Below are 18,067 nucleotides of genomic sequence, written 5' to 3' on the forward strand. Positions count from 1 at the left end.
AACTGATCTTGACAGTTCATTGTTATTTATTACACACATTTTGCATTCCTGCGCACACAGAATACAGATCACATTTAGTTGTCATTACTCAAAGGGTGAAGTAAAAAAGATTGCATAAAGGTTTTACACATTGCACAATGCCTTTACGACTCTGTATATATAATAAGCCCACACCAGAAGACACTCTGTACTCACTAGTTTTAATTAGGAGCCTGGCCTTGAGTGACACAAAGTCAGGAGATGTCATTTGAAGTTTTGTATCTCATCGAGATCGCTATAGGAATCTGATGCCCACTTGGGCACTGAACACTGTCTGTCATAAATAAGTGCTGACACTGACACATACAGTTAGGTCAGGTTTACATAACGCATTTCATGTGTATGGATCATTTTATACAGCCTGCCTACATCAGGTCTGCAGTAAAACTATGCATTAATGTTGCATATTTTTATATGGATTTATCCAAAATACGCAATTTGAACAGACGATATTGAGATGTACCTGCTACTTCTGCTCTGTAAATCCTTCATAACGGCTCTAATCTGAGGTGCTGGTTGTTAATTGGTGATTTCTGAGGCTGGTGACTCCAAATGATCTTCTCCTCTGTAGCAGAGGTAAGTTTTGGTCTTGCTTTCCTGGGAAGGTCTTCATGAGAGCCAGTTTCATCATGGTGCTTGATGGGTTTTGCAAATGCACTTGACACAATACTGTATTGTTCTTGCAAGAACTTTTCCAGAACAGCTGACCTTCATGTCTTAAAATAATAACTAACTGTTGTTGTTACTTAAAGCATGTATAAAAAAAAAATTAAAAAAAACGTTCAAAGTGGAACCACTATGCAAAGCTAAAAACTTTATTTTTTATTATATTTTTTTTATTATTTGCCAAGTGCATAAGCACCTACTGTATAACACACTAGCCAATTTATCCATTAACCATCCCTGTTCTTAATCTCGTTCCGTCTTGCTGCTGCATGGATATGAGATTATTATTATTTCTTTATTTCAGGGTCTCGAAGCTGGTAGTTATTATGCCATAGTCACCACACACATCACCACTATACCATTCTGTTGTTTGTTTTATTTAATATTCTGTTTTGTCTTTAATGTGTTTTTCCTTTCATTATATTTATTGTCTTGCACATTGAACACTGTTGTTTTGTCGAACAAATTTCTTTTTTATTTTTCCTTGCTGTAAGCATCACAGCATGCTTAAAATCCTGAGCATTTTCAAACCATCAGCGATCACCTCTCACTTGGTGTTTGATTGCCGGTCTGTGTCCTGATCTGCTTTTTGAGCTAACGGTGGTGGCATTAGGGCATGATGGTGTAGTGGAGTGTAAGTCTATTGTGCAGTTCAGTTCAGTGTTAATGACAGGAGGAGGCGGGCTTAAGCGCTCTCAGTGGCACCATTTTGAACTTTCTAATGTTGCAGATATCACACTCGGTTTATTAAGCGCCAAACACATTAGCTCTCCTGTTCTCCCTGCTGTTCTTTTTTTTTTTTTCTCTTTTTTTGCTTTGACCCTGTTTTGCACCTTTGATATCAATTCTGATGGGGAGATAGAGTTCACCCATGGGTGTGTGTATGTGTGAGAGAGAGACAGAGACAGAGAGAAAGATCTAGGACCTGCAGTGCGTAAAAAAAAGGACTGCAAGCATTTATCTCTGTCCTGTCTTAATCTTTTTTAAATAGCGGCTTTTTTCTTCTCTCTGCCTTAATGACGCCCATGAATAAGAAGGCAAACCGAGGTGATGACAGTCCACGCTGGGGCAATGAGAAGCAAAGTCATTATTACACATTTGTCTGTATAAAGGGGTTCTTTCCCTGATTTCATTTTCCTAATGTGTTTTTTGTGTATCCGGCTATGTGTGAGGCATTCCTGTTTTTTTTCCCCTGTCTTTATAATCACCTGTTCTTGTTTTGCACTTGTGTGAGAGAGTGTGAATAGGAAGCCACTAAGCCTTCTAGCTGTGTGCTCTCCCGCAGAACCCTGCATTATCGCGTTTGCCCGAAGAGGGCGGACATTTCTGCTCGTTCTCACCTCCGTCCTCTCCGCCTGTCCTCGAACACCATGAGTAATGACGGAGGACGGAGCGTCACGTCTCGACTGGGCCTCTTGCGCATTGACCTTTGGAGAAATGTCGTTTTTTTTTTTTTTTTTTTGGAAATAAAACAACTCCCTGATAGCAGCATTTTTTCTTTTTTTCTTTTTTGGCTGTGCTGTATCGCCGTAGTGCTGACTCAGCACTTTTGCAGCCTGCTAATAGAATGACGAGGACGATACAGACGGCACTCGAACCCATCAGTGCTTTCAAAGGAATAATGTTCTATCTACGATCGAAAAGTTTGTGGACATCTGACAGTCACACTCATATTGTTACCCTAATGTTTAAAGTACAAAATTGTGTGGGTTTTTTTTGGTTTGTTGTGACATGACAGTTTGCCTTCACTCCAGCTAAGTGGCTCGAACCGGTTCCAGCATGACCGTGCTCATGTATGTAAAGTAGTGATGGGAGGTTTGGATAATTTTAGTGACTTGGTTCTTTGAATCACGTTCATCAAAATGAAAGATTTTTTTTTTGTCATTTATTTCATTTCGTTCTTTTGATCAAAAATAAAACAAAATGTTGCATTTTTAATAAACATACCTCAACACATGTACATACACAATTTTGGCTATAGTATTAAAAAAAAAAAACATGCAGCTAAGGACATATTATGATAAAAGGAATGAGCAGCTCACCTCTTATATCTTCTGATCCGCATCATTCATTCTTTTGTCATGTGACTTTTACAGACCCTATGCAGTGCATTTATCAGGAAACAGAATTGAGAGGTTCTTCTCATGAGTATTCTGGTCCAAGTCGTTTGTTCTTTTGAATCTATTGCACTATGAGCGGTAACTACCCATGTCTGTTTCCTGTACATAACCTACGGAGGTTTTGCGATGCTTTGCGCATACACATCCAGTGGAAAAACGAACAAAGCATTCTCTAAGACTACTCGTTCTTTTAAGTCACGTTAAAGCATCGGTCAAAAAGTACGAACCGTTCAAGAACGACCCATTACTAATATAAAGCAAGCTCCATAAAAACATGGTGTACCAAGGTTGGAGTGAAAGAACCTAAAAGCTCTAACCTCAACACCAATGAACATCATTGGGATATACTGAATTTCTGACTGCACCCAAGACCTCGTTAATGCTCTTATCGCTGAATGATCACTGAAGACTGATGGCTATGCCATGTTGCTCCATATACCATGCTCATAGCTTTGGAAAGGGATGTTCAACAAGCACATCTGCTTCTGATAGAGAGTTGTTTAAATGCTTTTAGTCATATAGTGACATGGTATCGGTGCTAAAAGATTTAAGATTTAAGATTCGAGATTTAAGGAACTTTAGTAATCCCAGAGGGAAATCACTTGCTTAAAAAGTCTCACCTATGTAAAAAAGTAAATTTTCAAATAGGATAATAACAACATTTTTTATAATACTTAATGCTCCTTATCTCCATGCTTTACTTTCTGTAAATGTGCGTACACATTTATATTTTTTTTAGATAAACAGTAACACATTTGCTAAATACGATTTCATGGCGTTTTATTGTCGTAGTGTTTGTAACTTTTTTTTTATTCAAATCTTTCAACCAATCTTGAAACTTAGCCAACTTAGATTTCACATAAAAAGACATAATATTATATTCTAAAATGCAAAATTGTTAAGATTGGGATGCGAGACTGGTCACTTTCATGTTGCATAAACTTTAAAAGTAGCTTCTTTGACACAAACATTTTCAATATTATACTGTACCATAAGTATAACATAAAAATAAAAAATGCAAATCAGCACCAACACTGGTCAAAGATTTTCCATCCATCATGATCATAAATAACTTTTGATGTTTCCTGTAATAATAATAGAACTTCTGTGCAACCAAACACACGTTGCTTTATTTTATTTAAACGTGTTCACACATTAGCTCTAGAGCGTATGTCTAGTCCGGGTTGCACTGTGGCTTTCTTTGTTACTGGTTCGATTCTGAGATCAGGTTACTGCCTGTCTAGAGCGTCACTTGTTCTCCCTGAGTCTGAGTGCGTTTCCTCTGAGTTATCTACAAACATGCCAGTAGGTGGATTCACAAATCTGTACTGGCCGTAAGTGTGTTTAATGAGCGTCTGTTGTGAGTCATATCCAAAGAGTGTTCAAATCTCATGCCCAGAGTTCCCAGGATTCCTGGACCCACCTGAACGCTGACCGTAATAGAGGTTCCTGAAAATGAGTGAGTTTATTTTCATAAATTAGACCGCATCCATAAATCTATATATAGACGGAAATTTAAGGTGGAACAGATGGAACGTCTTTACAAACATGTATTTGTTTGAATGCACTTGATAGTCATTTAAGATAAACACATAGTAGTTTTTGTCGTCTACACAAAGCCACATGCTCAGAGAGAATCCAGTAACAACTAGTTTATCAACTAGTTTAATGTTAGTATGTGGCATGCTAGTGTTGAACAGAGGTTTGGCTTGATTTGTTTCTTCCTTTCTATTTGTGTTTGCTTTTTTTATATATTAACCGTGACACCATTATGTCAAGGAAATGCGTTATGTCTCCATACACGTGTGCTGCTGTGACATCTTTCAGATGCTCAGCTGCCACTCCTGCTGTGACTTAGATTTAATAAGGCACTTCCCGAAAAACAATCAGCAGTCACGCAAATTTAATGATTATTGTTCGCCATTTGTTATGATTGTCATAAAGAAGTTGCATTGAGGGCGAAGCGTGGCACATTTTTCTTTTAAATCTCAGGCATAAAAATTACTTACACATTAAAAAACATGAACTAATGTTTGTTCAGATGCAGTTTTAATCAGTTTTATTAATTAAATATGAAACGGTTTGCTGTAATGTTGCTTGGTGCATCTGTTATAAAGAAGAAGAAGTGGTATTTATGAAAGATTTTACAGCGATAACAAAAGTTAAAATGCAATGAAATATGCTTAGATCCATCCATCCATCCATCCATCCATCCAGGAACCTCTGTAGTCCACCTAGGGGCCGTGGAGGTCAAGGGTGACTGTTGTATTTATTCCCATTTTCACAACCGTGGTAGGAGGACCTCCAGTCAACATTTACACATGCATTCACACACTTTAAACTGTGGAAGGAAACCCACATATTTAAATGCTTTATTTAGTTTTGTATGTATCTGATATGGACCTGGTGTTACGTTGACTTGGTGGGTAAGGCTGTTGCTTTGCACCTTCAGGATTGGGGCTGGAATTGCTTGTAGTGCATGATTGGGTTTGGACTGTGTATGTGTGTGTGTGCTTGTGCCTTACAGTATACAGTGTGCACCTGCCTTGTGTCCTAGGATAGGCTTCAGCTCCCCTGTGACCCTACATACTGTGGGTTAAGTGGTGTAGATAATAGTTAAATGGATGAAATATACCTCTATATTCTGTTATGTGGATTGAGGACATTGATGGCTCAGTGGTAGGTTTCTCAACAGGGCAGGCCTGGGTTCAATTCCCACTCAATGCTAAACCCCAGCCACTGGATGCAGTGCCCGTCTCAAGGCCGGATAAAAGGTTTGCATCAGTAAGGGTATCTGCGTAAGACCTGTGCCAAGCTGTATGCGGATGGAATGGTCCACTGTGGCGACCCCTCAACAAGAACATCTGTGCTCCTGTGCTCCCAGTGATGCAGGCCCCATCTGCCCTTTGCACCTGCTGACTTATCCCTGTGCTGAACTGGACTTTATGTTAATTTACAGAACTTCTGTTAGATTGAACTTTCAGCTGCATAACAGACATGATATTATATAATTTCTATCCGTTATCAGCCAAATGAGGATGGGTTCCCTGTTGAGTCTGGTTTTTCTTAAGGTTTCTTCCTATTGCCATCTCAGGGAGTTTTTCCTTGCCACTGTCGCCTTCACCCTTGGCTTGCTCATCAGGGACATTTCATTCATCATTCATTCATTCATCTCATTATTATCCAGACACATTTTTCTCAAACATATACACACGTCTAAGGGTTAACCCTAACCCCAACCCTAACCCAGGGCAAGAGACAGCCCTGTTTGATGTGAGGCAAAGTATTTAACTGAAATGCCTGTATTCTGCAAGTGTGTAAGTGATTGGAGTTCAGGAGTCTTGTAAAATCAATCAGAGTGAATTGAGTATATATTGAGACCAATCTCAAGTCATTAAAACGCTCCTAATCAGCTATTATTTCTTGAAAGCAATTTTATTTCAAAATGAAAACCTCTGTTTGGTGGCAACCGGTAACTATGTGGAAAATTTAATTATAAAGAAGTTTTTGTTCCCCAAAAAATTAAAAATCATTGGTATGTAAAGATTCATGTGTTTGTATTGGAACTTCTTTTTTTTTCCAGCTCACAGCAATTCAATATGTCACATTTTATTTCACATCCTTTTAAGTTTTGTTAGCTGAATTATTATAAATAGTTAATCAGTGCTCAGTATGTCATACACTATGTGACCACTCATACTCATGCTCATTAAGGGCTGAGCTTTCCCGAGGCACAGTGCTTGCCAAGCCTAGCCATAAGTGCATTCATTTCCTCCGTCTTATTTCTCAGTGTGTGTGGACAATTCCTCAATGTGGCAACTGCAGGGTCCGCTGCTTGCCATCACTGCTGTTAGCCTCGAATGCTCTAAGCAGGTGAGAAACACCATGAAGCAGATTTGCCGCGAGCGTTTGTCTTTGAGCAATGTTGGATTTTCGCACCTCTAACCAGGTTTCTGCACTTCCGAATCAAGTTGTAATTGCCTGTAAAATTTAACTTGCATGTGGCCCAAATAGACATGAGCCAAGTATGGAGAGCAAGCAGCTTGGTGAAACAGTCAGTCCCCCAGTCAGTCGTAGTTAATGTACCAGATATTTGGATTTTTATAGGCTTAAAATTAAGATGGTCTGGAAATTGGATGATGCCTTTTTGTAAGATATCAGACGCTCTGTGACCTGTGTGAATGTGGGCGGACCATCTGGGGTAAATCGAACAATGCGTGGTACGTATTTCACAGTTGGATATTAATTGTTCCTATGAGATGAATGTGATACTGTGCTTGTACATTTAGATCTCTAGCCAGACGACCTGAAGAGGGAACCTGAAGAGGAACCTGACTTAAAGAAGATATCCTCATCTTCTAGTGTGATTATAAATCATTGTAGTACAAAAGTAATGTTTAGAATGAGCAGATCGTGAATGAATAAAAGTCCTGGGATGGTAACAGGACAGTCTTTATGATTACAACAGTAGTTCTTAGAAGGCACAATGGATGGTGATCCCTCAAGCCAGACTTCTAGCTTTTATCAATGATATGTTTGGTCAGGTAAATTGGGCAAGAACAGTCTACTTTTCAGAAAGACCTTGCAACTGGACAGTCCCACCACTTTCACTCTAGAGGATGAACTTGAGAGGTTGAGAGAAGTGAACTTATTATCCTACATGGGTGCAGGGGTGGCTCGGTGGTTAAGGTGGTTAAGGTGTTGGACTGGTGATCAGAAAGGTCTTCGGTTTAAACCCCAACGCTCCTCGCCTACCACCATTGGCCCCTTGAGCCAGGTTCTTCACCCAGAAGTGCTACAATCAGGCATCAAGCTGGCCACCCGACCCCATAAGTAACTGCCAGAGGAACAACGGGTAGTGTATATCTTCAGAGCAGGGTGCATCAGTCACCTGATGAGCCGATGGCATGTAGATGGACCCTTTCGCCCATTTCTTTCACTTTTCATTATCCTCAATTTAGTGACTCTACCTTATCCTTAAATCTTATTATGCTGCATGTCAATACTAAGCTACGAAGCACCAATCAGATCACGACCTTCAACATTTTGAAGCTTGTGGCCAAATTATCCAATGTTCTGTGTTTCTTGGGTGACAATTCCGAGGCCAAAACCAAATGGACGTATCATCAATTCCGAAACCTGTTCATCAGTTTTAATTTGATGAAGGGTGAGAACTGCTTGCAAGCTAGGACAGTTGGAAGAGAACTACAAAGGTGTGTGTGTGTGCATATTTCAGCAAAAACATAAACTTAATTTCAGGTGGTGAAATTGTATCTTCAGTGTTGAAAATGTCTAAATGTCACATTCCGAACTTCAGACTGGCAAAAGATTTCACTTTCAACTCATCTTGCCATGACAGGCGTCCTGAAGGTTTAGAAATGTCAGTGTATCACGAGGATGCCCTTCAGCTATAAATTTCTCCAGTGAAGCTCAGCTCATGACATTCACACCATCTGTAGCGAACCATAGGCGCCGCCGTCTACTAATATAGGAAGAACTTTATCAAAATGTCAGTAATTCTTCACCCTCTTTAGTTCTTTCTCTCAACTCAGCAGCATTTATCTCTTAACATGGCTTACAAATCCTGCCTGATGGAACCTATAATTCAGCACAAATCTGCGTTCATCGCCACGTACCGCTGTCGGACGTAATTGGGCAGAATTAGGGAAGTGGACTAAGCTGTCACTCAAGCTGACAGGTGTGCGAGTGAGAGCGCAGGCAGCAAGTTGATAGGCAGAACGTGTCACGCCTTGCTGGAGGAAACCCATCATTTGGAGTCTCTGCAGGCATGCTAACATCTGTCAATACTTTTTTTTTTTTGTTGATTTGCAGGTAGAAATTGAGTTACAGGACATGTGCTGCTGTCTGTCTTCAAGCAGCGTCTGCTGCGGAGCAGAATGAGGTGGTTTTGAAAGAGGAAAGACCTCCAAAGTAGCGTGTTTCTTATCAAAACCCAACATGCGTCGTCAGAATTTACGTGAGGCTGTATCCTCTTCGCTTTCATGTACAGTGTCTTGCTGCAGAGCTCTGTGTGTGTGTGTGTGTGTGTGTGTGTGTGTGTGTGTGTGCGTGCGTGGCAGGAAGTTTTTCTTTATGCCACGCAGAGCGTGTGTGTGTTTGTGTGTGTGTGTTTTTTTTTTTGTGAGACATGGTGTGTATCTGTCAAATACTTTAAATGCAATGTCTGGAAGAAAATCTTTTTGTGTAGCTAGAGGTTTGGGAATTGTAAAGAGATATGGGAAGTGCTGAGTCTGTTCCATAATATTATGACCATCCTTAGGATTATAAACTTGATTTAGCTCAAGATTATATCGTAAAAATATTGTAAAAACGTCCTTGAAAGATGCATAATTCCTTCTTCTTATCTTAACTTGCTTTGCTTTGATATGAACAAATCCAGATACAAATGCAAAACAACTTACAGTGAATAATGGGACACAGATGTGATTGTAAAAACACCCTTTTTTTTTCTATATAATCCTCGGCTACACTTGTGTTTTACTAGTGCTTCGATACCATCAAGTTTTCTCAGTACACCAGTTTCTCAGAACGCTGGCCTCCCAGGATTTCCATCAACGGCCCAAGGGTGTGGAAGCGAGCGAGGTCAGGACAGTACGGGAGGATGTGGCAGTAACTCTCAGCCGAGTTCCTGTAACATGCAAGACAGACAGATGCGTCTGCATCCATCGATTTTCAAAGATAAGGCGTTCCACTTACTGAATGTTCACGTGAATGACTGCATTGGGATCTAAGACACCTCGGCTGGGATCGCCATTCGAGTATAAATATGCAAGGCGTTCAAAATGTCCCTTTGCAGTGGCCGCGTCGAGTTATGAGAAAATCTGTTTAAAGAAACTCATAATTATTTTCACTCATGCATTCATTTATCAAATCTCACACAGTAACACGACATAGCATTCTTGTCTCTGGAAATGTGAGTGAAATTTTTCACAAACAAAATCATCATATTTATTACCAGCTTTACAAATGTGCCTCACTAAAAAAAAAAAAAAACACGTTCTTCGATGGTTAACATTTTCACACAAACATACTTGGCCGAAATTAAGCCAAAGAAATTGTATAATGTGTGTTATATTAATATATTATTAACATTATTATCATATTATTAACATGATATCATATGTACATCAATATATAACGTATAGCAATACATTTACAGTAGGTTTAAAATATAGATATAAGTTTTTTTTTCCTGAGGTGTGTATACATTTTTTTTGGTTGACTCTGTGTATAGACAGATAAATGGATGTGAGAAAAATGGCTGCTGAAATAAAGAAGTAGTCCATGAAAAAAACGATTGACAATAGAATTGAAAGAAGGAAATTTACATTTTTGAAATAGTTTTTTCACAATTAGCATGAATTCTTGACAAAATTGATTAAAATGTTTACATCTAAGATAACCTGCTTGATAATCCGGTAAAAGAATCTTGACGCACGTCCGTTCATGTAGTGCATTAGCTCTGTACTGTATAACACTGCTATTAAAAGGTTACGTCTTTTTGCATTATATCTGATGATTTTTCCTGAAGTCTGGCTGCTAACGATGATGAACATCATAGCGAGAGAGAGAGACATGGATGAAAATGGACAGAAGTATGCGAGACCATGATTAGGTGTCATGCAGTGTGAAGGCCAGCATAGTGGAGATGTGGAGATGTGATAAAGAGATACATTCGTCAGGAATGTATCTCTTTATCAACAAAGAGCTGGGAAAAGCAGACTTGTTAAAATCTGGCCTCTTTGTTTGAAACCTCGGGGGGATTATTCAGAGGAGGATTCTGGACCATTGGGGTAACGCAGGCTATCGTCACTCAGCCCTAGTGGAAGAGAGAGGCGGAGGAGGAGGAGGAAGACATGGAGGAGGAGGAGGAGGAGGAGGAGGTGGGAGGCTGTATAATGGGTCACAGCTCGCAGATTGTCAGACAGGCGCTTGTGAATAATGGAGTGTTATTGAGGAGGCAAAACTGCGCTCTGAAAGATGCTGTGACTTGCAGGTCGTCATTTCATTTTATCCTCAGCTGTGCCAGTTTCCTAGATGGTAATTTATTGAATTTGTGTAAATCATCAAAGTTATACTTGGGCTTTTTTTTTTTTTTTTGTCACACTGTTAAATTAGAGCTATTATTTACAAAATCACACTAACGAGCAGTGGGTTTCTTTAAATCAGCCTGTCGTGCATCTTGAGCGTTTTGTCTCGTTCAATTCATCTTCTTCAGTTTTCTCCACTCAGGCCCACACTCCGAGAGCACCAATACCTGGGCACCGAGCCCAAAGAGCGAGATGACGGATCCGTCCGCTTTCCTGCTCCAGATCTCAAGCTGTGACTGACTCAGTTCTTTGACTCAGTGTGTGTCAGCTTTGGCACTGAGGCTCGAGTGAAGCGGAGGCAGCGAGAGCGCTTAATTACTCCGCCGGTAGCTGGTTGGAAAATAAAAAAGAGAAAAATTCGTAAAGCAAGGATGCTAGAGACAGCTGCAACACCGTATATGTTGAGAATCGTTTGCTTAACAATCCATGTTAAACATTAATACGCCGCTGTATTGGTGTCAGGTTTTGCCCGAGACGTCTTCTTTAAAAAAATAAAAAAATTAAAAAACATTTTTTTTTAAAAAGCAGCTGAGTGAGCAGTGCTCCATCCGTATATATGTCTCATCCCTATCTCACTCTTTTACTCTCACTCTTACAACCACACATAGACACCCTCCCATTCTGTCAGGGTGTGTATAAAGTGACAGCAGCCTCTCCTGTGTGAGGGAGCGGGCAGTGCTTGATGGTATTAGCAGGTTGGAGTGTGCGTAATTGTGTCGCCTGTAGATTTATAGAGGCTGACAAGCCACGGCCGGGGCTGCTGAGTAATCTCTGTGTAATTGAGAGTAGAGGTCACCAGAGGGAGACCACACCGCCTCCTCGACAAATCCCCAAGGCACCACTGCATATGAGATGTGTGTGTGTGTGTGTGTGTGTAAGACAGAGAAAGAGACACAATATTTACACTCATGTATTCGCATTCCTAAATCGATCCTTTTGTAATTCTTCAAATCTCCCCAGTTATACGGATACCTTAGGTGTGAAGCGAGGGTGTGTATGTGGAGGAAGAGAGTCTGAAAAAAGTGTGAGAAATATTAGTCAAGCACAGAAATATCCCGTTGCCTGTTTATATTCTTGACTGCTACCAAACCTGTTTCGTGTCGCTGTGAAATTGGCCCACATGCAGCTGTGCTGGTGTCAATCTGCCTCCGCTGCCGCGGACTCACCGCCAAAAACAGGTGCACAATCTCACGGAGACGAGCAGTCAGGCCCAGTCCCCATCAAACGAAGCTGTCAGCACGTCGGTTAAAAGGACAGGAAGAGAGGCAGAGCGCAGCAAGAGGTGGAGAGGGAGACACACGGTGAGAGGAGAGTAAGAGTTAGACACAAAGCGAGAGACCGGGAGAAAGGGACACGCTAGCACCACCACCACCACCACCACCACCTGTCTCAGCCACTGCTGCATCAGACCAGTTCCTGCTGTAGAGATGTGCTGATGGGTTGTTCTATATACACTCATTTGTGATGGATCAGGTGTTTACTGAAGGACTGGAGATTGGGGGTAGGGGAGGCAAGGACAGGGAGAGATGTGTTGAAAGGATTTTCTTCAGGTCAGATCAAGGACACTTCAAAAGAGAACCGCTGTGTCCTCACCACGGGTTTCCCAAAAGAGGAGAAACGGAATTGTGTTTTATTGCAACATCAGAGACACATTTATATTCATATTCATATACATATCCATGTACATCTGTCTGCTGGTCAATTTTTAAGATGCAATATTTTTGTATGGTCGTGTGATTAAAATGATGTCTCTTATTGACTCACATATTGTGTACTCATAATGAATTTATAGCAGATGCTTTTGTAAGTTAGGAATAAAACACAACATGCCGTTCCAGGAAAAATAATCAGGTTGGTGTGATGCGGCTCAACAAAAAGCGAAGTTGGTATTATTACCACGGCACAGAAATCGATTATTTTGTAATAACAACACATACCAAAGTGTCTTATTTCTCTAATTTCACAGCCAACAGTAACTTTAATGTTGTGAAGAATGACAAACTTTTAAATCAATTTTTTATCCCTTCATATTCAATTTTAACATTATGGAATGTTCATGTGTTGAGTTACAGCTTTTGCATTGATGGTATACAGAAAGTCACACACACACTAAGATTTCATTTACTCACCTTTAGTGCTCCCAGAAACACTCTTTCACAACCTGAGTCCTGGACTAAACCTGTGCCATCAGGGAAGATAAATATGCATGGATGTGATTCAGTACATTCAGGTCATCAGCTGACTTTTTATTGCTGCATAATGTTACTGAGTGTAGACCTGACCAAACTGAAGCAACCCAAAAATCATAATGCTGTGGGTCCAGAGGCTTGTACAGTGGACACTACTGTATGCATGATGGGTGCATCGCTTTATGAGCGTCCCTTCTTACCCTGACACGCCCATCACTCTGGAGTAGGGGCAATCTGGACTCATCAGACCACGATGATTATGATCTCTGCCAAATTTAAGCCTTTTTTCTGGTTATTCTTTTTAACAAGTGGTTTTCTTATGGCCACACAGTTGTTTAGTCTGATTCCTGTAAGTTTTCATCCTTGTGTTTGTATGGAATCGCTTTTACTTTCACCATTAAACATAGCTCTGGTTTTTACTGTTGATTTTTCTTTTTTTTTTACTAAGCAACTTTACCAAGTGTTTAAGTGATATCCATTACTGACCACATTTCTTTCACAATGTGGATGGTTCAGCACTACACTATCCTCTCAGGTTTTGATAATGAGTTGAAGGGTTCTAAAACAAGTTCCATTAATTTCAAATCTTCTTCTTTGTTTTCTTTGCTTGATGCAGCCCAATAATGTGACCCATCTGAAATACTGATATATATATATATATATATATATATATATATATATATATTACACTACCGTCCAAAAGTTTTGGAACACTTTCTAACTCCATGATCGTTCCTGATTTTTATTTCTTTCTACATTGTAAAGGAATGCTGAAGGCGTCCGAAAAATGCATTAATCTCCTTTGAACAGTTGATATTGAGATGTTTCTGCTACTTCTGCTCTGTAAAGACTTCATAACGCCTCTAATCTGAGTTGCTGTTAATTGGTCATTTTTCAGGCTGATAACTCTAAATGAACTTCTCGTCTGCGGCAGAGGCAGGTTTTGGTCTCGCCCTCCTGGGACGGCCTTCATGAGAGCCAGTTTCATTATGGTGCTTGACGGATTTGGCAAATGCACTTGACAATACTGTTCTTGCAAGAACTATTACAGAAAGGCTGACTACTGTGTCTTAAAATAACAACCAACTGTTGCTTTTCTTGTTGTTAATTCCATGTGTGTTATTTTATAGTTTTGAAATCCTCAGTATTGTTGTAGAACGTAGAAAATAAATCACTAAACAAAAACAAAGAAATTTGCAAGTGACCCCAAACTTTTAACCGGTAGTGTGTATATGTGTATATATATATATATATATATATATATATATATATATATATATATATATATATATATATATGTAAATAAAGACAAGGTAATTTCACATTATTTTATTGTAGAACAGTAATTTTAAAGTGTAAAGTTCATTAAAATGTATGATACTTTTTTTTCCCCTTTGTAAGTGCTGCTCTATAATGTGTCTAGTTAAATCTGTAAGCCTGTCAATCATTTAGGCTCTTTTTTGCTGGCTCTGTTTCTTGTTCTCTCTCTCTCTCTCTCTCTCTCTCTCTCTCTTTCTCTCTCTCTCCACTCAGGTCCAGTGTCTCTACAATTCATTAGTCTCAGTCTAACATAAAGTACCCCAGATATAGATTTAAGTAAGGAATCTTAAACGACAGGGCAAGTTGTCTTAAGACAAGGCTTGATCTGAATTCATGAAAAAGCTCGTAAATTTCCTCCACTATGTCACCATCCATATCAGTTTTACACGTTCATTTTTGCTCAGGACTACATTTATAAATCAGGCTTGATCTCTCTGCGACCGTGGTTCATATATCAGTGAGGCAGCATGCAGTTGGTTTGTTTTCGTGTGTAGGCTGAGAGGAAACCGAGGGTGAAATGTGATGAAAGCCATGGTGGGGGAAATCGATGTGCGAGACGGTGGCTTAAGAGATCACCCCAGGAGGAGGGCGTCTCACGCGGGCCTGCAGGCTGAAGGGTATATCGATTCCTATTTCTCCATTTTTTTTAATGAGAACATTTGCTAATTAGTGAGCAATGCTGTAGATTGTGAGGGAGAGCATGCTTTAACCTTCACCCTGTGCATCTCACGTGGTGTGTTATAGAGAATTAACTTAATATCAGTTATTGTAGAGTACATCTGTTTTTTTTTTTGTATCTTTAAATAATCTTTGCCCAATTATTTTGCTTTATAAAGACCTTTGTAGTGTTGTAGATGCATTTGATTTTTTTATGAGTTATACGTAATTATGTTTGTAACCAGCCAATGAGTTCGGGTCAGGGTCACAGCAAGGTCTGTAGTGGATTTCTTTTTGTTTGAAGTATATTTTAAGAGTATTTCAGGAATATAAATTAGTAACAGGAAGGACTGAACTTGTTGTGGGTAAAAACATCGTTTCTTCTGTTGGCTTCGAGTTGGCAGCCTGTTTATAGTATTTTACTGTTGCTGAGATGACAACCAAATTCATGGGAAATCGATATTTCCATCATAAATAAAACATGACCTCTAAAGTGTTTGTTGTTTGAGTTCTAGGCCATTTGCCACATTGAATTTTTGTCATACTTGTCAGGGTCGAATGTTAATATTTAGAAAGTTATAAAATTCTAAAGTTAGGACTACAGGATGGGTGAAAGTAACCAAAAAAACTGATATGGAGTAAAAGTCCATATTTCTAATACAAATTTGTCAAAAAAACAAATTGACATAGAAAATTGAAAGCAACTTTTCAAATTTTGTTTAAATATAGTCAACATAGGCACTGGCCACTTCTGCTTGCATCGTTTACCGAGCCAATTTTTTTTTGTCTTTGTTGCATTCCTCCCTTCCACTGTACACCACCATCTCTAGAATTCCACACTTCACAGCATGCTGTAAACTTATCTTGCTCCTGAACAGTTATGCAAGTGTCAGCCATCTTTGTTTAGATTGCATGTGCTGCCTGTACTATCAACGCAAGAAATATGAAATCCTATGTACAGTACTATTGTGTATTTAGAGACTGTTTTCATCATGACTCCAGTAATACTACAAGTTCTGTAGTTATTAAATATTGCCTAGTTAGTTTTCACCCCCTCCTGTAGAACCACCAGAGTTAGTGCTATTTATATTCCTATTACATTTTACCAACTTCTTCCCTTGAAATTATTAAATGTAGTTATGCAGACAGGCACAAAACACTGGGAAATGTAAATAGGTCTTGAAGGTTCCATGCTTGCAGATGTTATCCCTTCAGACTGACTGCCCTTCTCCAACTCCTTGCTCCTCTTTTAAAGCCCTTTCCTTGCAACCATCTGTCTCTGAGTGTCCAAGGTAGCAACAGCATTCCTCTGTTCATGTAGCACCCAAAGAAAAGTTCAAACACAGATGCCTTTGAAAGTTTAAAATGAAGACTTGAACATATGGCCGTTTTATTTAAAACCAGTAATAGTCTGCATTTCTTTGTAGACCGACCATTAAAGTATTGAAATGAAAGCAATGCCAGCTGCAAACATAGAAGAGTAAGTTATAAGTCAAATAACGTTGCCCAAACAATATGAATTTCCAAAATGCAATAGAAGCATTAACAATTATTAGTTTAAACTCTTAGTCACACGTTTCTGACTTCGCATTTTTCAATATGGTGGAGCTCATAAAGGTGTGGTTTGTGGTCAGAAGTACAGTGATGTAATCTCGTTCCTGCAGACGCTTTTTAACAGGATAGTTTTGATGTTTATGACAGTTTTGTCTAAACAGACACTCGTCTTTTATATTGTGCATGTTACACCAATCAACCATAACCTTAACTAGATTAACAGTGATTATCAATTATGTACCAGCAAACTGGATCATGACAGGATCATGGGCATCCAAGGCTCATTAATGCCTGTGGTGAGCAAAAACTAGGCTGTCTGGTCTGATCTCAAAGAAAAGCCAATGGAGTGCAACTAGCCAAAAAAATAACTATAAGAGCAAGGTACGAGAATACCCAGTGCACCACAGCTCACCGTGCACAGGGCCTGATGAGCAAAGACGACAAGGCTGCAGACTCAGCCTCCAAATTTCCCAGATCCCAATTTTATTGAATGTACCGGGCATAATGTCTGAGGCTCCACCATTCAAGCCACAGCATCCAGAGGATCCACTGCATACCTCCAGAGGTTTTGTGGAGTCATGCCCCGAAGAGCCAGAGAGAGTATCACGTGTTCACCTTACCATAATGAAAGTAGGAATTAAATAGCCCTAGAAGACGTTTCTGGACTGTGAATGGCCGGTGCTATCTCACTTCTTATTGGATGAAAACATCAGCTAGCATGAGGCAGGAATAAAGAGGTGTGTATAATTCTCACAGGAATAGTGCTAACAGGGCATTTAGGTTTTAGCTGTGAAAGCCTGACTGCTGTTAGTGAGACGGAGAGTGAGGGAATGAGGACATGCAAGTTTTGGCATGTCAGTCTGAGTGCTTACACTGCTTCATATTCTGACAATTTGCTTTCTTTCACCTTGAAACTGCAGAATGAGGTCATGCACAAAGTTCGGCTTTATCGGGAACGCCCTGCACTGAAATTTGATTCACAGAATATCTTAGACACTAGAGTTGATCAGATAAAATCTCCCATCAATGCTCAACCCTGGCACTCATCATTTACAAGGAACTCTGGGAAATATGTTTAGACCCCTTTCTTCCTCAAACACACACACAACACAAAATGTACACCAAGTCTGGAGTGGCAGCAGCAAGCCTCTGCTGACAGAAACTAAACAAACACTAAGCATCATGTTGCTGTTGTCAGCCAGTCTCAAAGTCAGAGGTCAATGAGTGAGCGACAGGGCTTTAGAGATTTACACCCGCAGAGAGGTGGAGGACAAAGCGTATAGAGCTGTCGCTTTTACTCAGTGAGCAGAGCCAGTCCACTAAGAACGACAGACTTGAAAATACATAGTGTAATATTAATGAAAATGCCAGAATGAGAAGATTGGGATCAGATGATTAAGGAAGAAGATGA

At 39.7% G+C, this 18,067-nt stretch overlaps 1 protein-coding gene across 3 annotated transcripts in view; it reads left to right on the forward strand.

The window, feature by feature from the left end:
• Positions 1–18,067, forward strand: part of fars2 (phenylalanyl-tRNA synthetase 2, mitochondrial) — a 165,393-nt gene that overhangs the window by 98,968 nt on the left and 48,358 nt on the right. The window lies entirely within an intron of this gene.

This window comes from Clarias gariepinus, chromosome 4 (assembly GCF_024256425.1).
Source record: "Clarias gariepinus isolate MV-2021 ecotype Netherlands chromosome 4, CGAR_prim_01v2, whole genome shotgun sequence".
Lineage (NCBI taxonomy): Eukaryota > Metazoa > Chordata > Actinopteri > Siluriformes > Clariidae > Clarias > Clarias gariepinus.